This window comes from Gossypium arboreum, chromosome 13, assembly GCF_025698485.1.
Source record: "Gossypium arboreum isolate Shixiya-1 chromosome 13, ASM2569848v2, whole genome shotgun sequence".
Taxonomy (NCBI): domain Eukaryota; kingdom Viridiplantae; phylum Streptophyta; class Magnoliopsida; order Malvales; family Malvaceae; genus Gossypium; species Gossypium arboreum.
The window spans coordinates 17,643,350-17,647,427 of record NC_069082.1 but is presented as its reverse complement, the minus strand read 5'-3'; the positions used below and the strand labels follow the sequence as shown (position 1 = coordinate 17,647,427).

At 32.6% G+C, this 4,078-nt stretch overlaps 1 pseudogene; it reads right to left on the bottom strand.

The window, feature by feature from the left end:
• Nucleotides 1-1,910: 1,910 nt before the first annotated feature.
• On the bottom strand, nt 1,911-3,600 carry LOC108455066 (pectate lyase-like; annotated as a pseudogene).
• Nucleotides 3,601-4,078: the final 478 nt, after the last annotated feature.

Here is a 4,078-nt window from a genome sequence, read left to right as displayed (position 1 = left end):
TCCAAACACTACTCTAGTGTTATAAATATGTTTATTTATGGAGAGAGTCATAAATATGATTATACAAGTTGAGAATTAGATATGAAGCTTCAAAGAAATGTATAATTTCAGTTTTAAAATTAAAATATTTTTGAGTTTTTAAATCAATTAATTTGATATAATTGATAATTTTTATTCATATTACTAATTTTACTAATCATTTAATTATTTTCATAATATAAATTTTATTAAAATTCAAAAGTGTTGTCAATAATATCTATAACAATTTAATAACTATTATGAACAAACTACCATTTTCGATGATGATGATGATAATATCTTATTCCATTTACCGAATAAATTTTGGTTCCAACTTTTGTCAGTTAAGTTTTATATCATAATTAGTAACATAGTATACCTAAAATTTGATATTATGAATTTTCAAACATTTTCATCACAAATTTTGAGATTATGCAATTATTGTTATCAAATTTAAAAGTTACAATAAAATAAAATGATCATGTTTTCAGTTAATTAAATATACATTTATACAAAATAGAATTTAACATCATATTATTTTTGAGGTAAAAATAATAGTGAAAGGAAAAATATAATATAAACAAATCTTCAAAATTAAAATATAAAATAAACTAAATTTACAATTTTTAGAACATAAAATTATTGTCAAAAAGTAAAGTAATTTTTAATGTAAATATTACAAATAAGGTTATAGTGCGGCTCAATAACAACAGTGCAATGGTGTCGTAGAACCCATTAAAATATAACTCATTTGAACTCAATCATTGGCACCTGCAAATTAAAAAGTGGAACTAAGTAATTTACTTACCCAAAACAAAGACACCAAATTATTAATCCTATGTACTGTTGGCTTTGCAAGTTTGTTTGCTTCAATATTTGACTCTATATTAGTAAAAGTAACACGTCATTTGTGGAAGCTCAAACCTGCCAAGTGAAATTCTTGAAACAAATCTTTCAACAATATTAAGGGCCTTGGATGGATTCTCAACTCTCGTTCAGCCTTAAAGCAATCAAACTCATACACCACCTTTTATATATATATATATATATATGTACTTGATCTGTCCATTTTAAATGATGTAGTAAAAAGCGAAGTTTAGTTTATGGTGATGCAAGTACATCGGGAGGAATCACCATTACAATTGCAGCAATAAGAGAATATTACTATATCAAGAACACTCATAATTTTTCTTTCTTTCTTTTCTCAAAATGATGTGTTTTACAAAATAATCGAATACCCGAATATATAAGTTGGGACATACCAAATTTATAGAAACTTATTGGTCTTAGTCCATGATTGTTGATGAATGTTAAAAAATTTAGTTAATTAGACAACTTTAAAATGATGGGTGATACATGGCAAATTCTAAAATCAAAACTTAAGGTTTTCAAAAATGCAAGAAAACCTTGCAATAGAATATATATTAGATATATTAGATTAATATATTTTATTGGGTTGCTGCCAATACCAACTTACAATTGATTACAACATCATAATAATTAGTGTTATTATTTATTAGTGTCAAACTATTGTTAAAACTTACTTGAACATAAATAACTCCTTTTCGTATTATACGTGGACTTTTCCATGCACTACTGCGTCCATTCTTATGTGAACCAACTTATGGTATAAGTTTTGCCATATTTTATCATTTCATAAAGATGAGTCAGAGATATATGAATATATCCATTTCATGTCAAAACAGATCTTCTATTTTTATTTGTTTATAGTTCTCTTTAAGATTAGTTTTTTTTCATTCAAGAGTTCTTTTTAGAATAGAAAGATTATCCTTATCTTTGTTTACATCTTGGGTTAAAATTATGGTTTTCACATGTACATGCGTGATAAGATTTCTAATTATCAATTAAAAGTAGAAAAGAAGAAGATAGGCTGGAATCAAATAATAACATTTCTTAATAATCATTCCCAATAAATCCCAAATGTACAATGCACGGGTATCAAATGTTGTACATACCAAAAAGAGAGGATGTATGCATATCAAAATAATGTTTTTAACAAGGGCGACCAATTCTGCAGTGGAGTGTTCCGGCATACCTTGTGAGTCTGGGGACCAATCGACCGGGTTGGAAAGACATTATTTTGTCAGCATCGAATAGCTTGCTGGCATTAGGATCACCGGATGTAGTAAAATAGGCACCGTTCATGAAGTGGTCACCCTGTGATACCCAGTTCCAATTCTTCCACTGTTCCGGTGATAAGTAGCCCCTACTGGTCGCTTGCTTAGTTACATAGATGCTTGACGCAATATACCTATTGCCCTGGCTGATAATTGTAGGGTGGCTAGTGCCGCCAATGGCATACAGGAACCAGTGATTGTAGTCATTGTTGACGACATGAATAAAACCAAATCGGCACCTAGGCATCCTCTCTACCAATCCTTTACCGAAGTGGTTCAAAGCAACAGTGATCTGCATCTTCTCGTCGGCAGCATAGGTGTCACTTGCTCCAAATAGCAGCACCTACAATTTTTTCATTTCAATTATATTGTTTTGTCACAAAAAAAAAAAAAACCTATTCGAGCTTAGTTTAAAATAGAAAAGAAAGCAAGATTGCCTCGTTGTGGTCAGTGAAATGGCAGTTTGAAATGGTAATGGCAGTGGAACCCTGAATAACATCGATAAGACCATCAGAGGAATCATAAAGCGAAAGATGGTCAAGCCAAATGTTGGTTGCTCCAAAAAGAGAGATCCCATCTCCATCGCTGGCAGTCCTTAACCCAAGGTGGTTTTCAGCATCCCTAATGATGCCACCAGTAGTGGGTTTAATGTGATGGATATGGAGGCCATGAATAATGATGTTCCTAGCAAACTGGACAGTAATACCAGCACCATAGCAAATATGTACATTAGCTCCCCTCGCATCGATGGTCTTGTCGCTTGTAACAATGAGCTCTTGTTCCAGCTTGATGATCATGGATTTTTGAAAGTGATCCAAAGTGGCCTGAGTTGGGTGACTGCATGACGTAGGGTTCCAGGCTTGGGGTTAGCACTATCATCACTAGGGTCAGTGACCACGTAAAACTCACCGTCCTTTCCACCGGTAGTACCACGAGCAAATCCAGGGGCACAGTCGGCCAACCTCTTCCTGTTCTTTACCCAGTTAGGATCACATCGCCAACAACTATCAACGGGGTTGGTAATCTCACAGGACCCTTTTTCTTCCCTTTCAACGCCCTTCTGGTGCTATTATACTCAAGCATGGTCCTGGAAAAGTGGTCATTGTAATGCCGGACCACCTCCTCTGGATTGGGGTGATAAGCCTTGTTCAGGTTTTCAATGGCTTCCAATTCTCGTGCTTTCCAATACTCGTCATATTCAGCGATGTGAGCTCTTAGTGTTGGAATTAGGGCGAAAAATGACAACAAAAACCAACTATAACTATAGCCAGCAATACCCATGGTGGTTTTTATTTTAACTATCGAAGCCTAGGTCCTGGAAACAACTAGTTGGATACAAACAGGACCTTGATAGGATAGGAGAGATAAGCTACGATTCCAAATTGTGGAACTCGAGCTTGATCTACATGGAATACCACCATCATGTTGCTATTTATACTACACCGGGATTCATTAAAATTATAAAATTTACAAAACACACTTGGCTATCAGTGTTTCTCGTGCCTACAAAACATTGGGATTTTTTTGATAAAAATAGTTGAGAATTTTCTTGCATTTTTTACGACATTTTGAATGCCTAATTTTGAAAATTACAAATAAATTTTGCTCTAATTCTTCTCCAATCCCTCTACTCTTTAACATTTTGAAATTCAATCTGTTTGCTTTCAATTTCAAGATTTTAGTCCTTCCACTTGGTTGATTTAAAAAGTAAAAGTTCAATTGGTAACATTTTTGGTTGATTTCTATTAAATTTGAATATGTGATATCAATTGGACTTTAATTTTTAATTTGACCTTTCAATATAAAAATACTAGGTATTCAATTTTAATGAAAGTTTATTAGTTGTGTTACCAAATAGATTTTTTCTGGAAAAAATTAAAGTGGATAAGTAAAGGACTTAATCATGTAAATTTTAAAAAAAT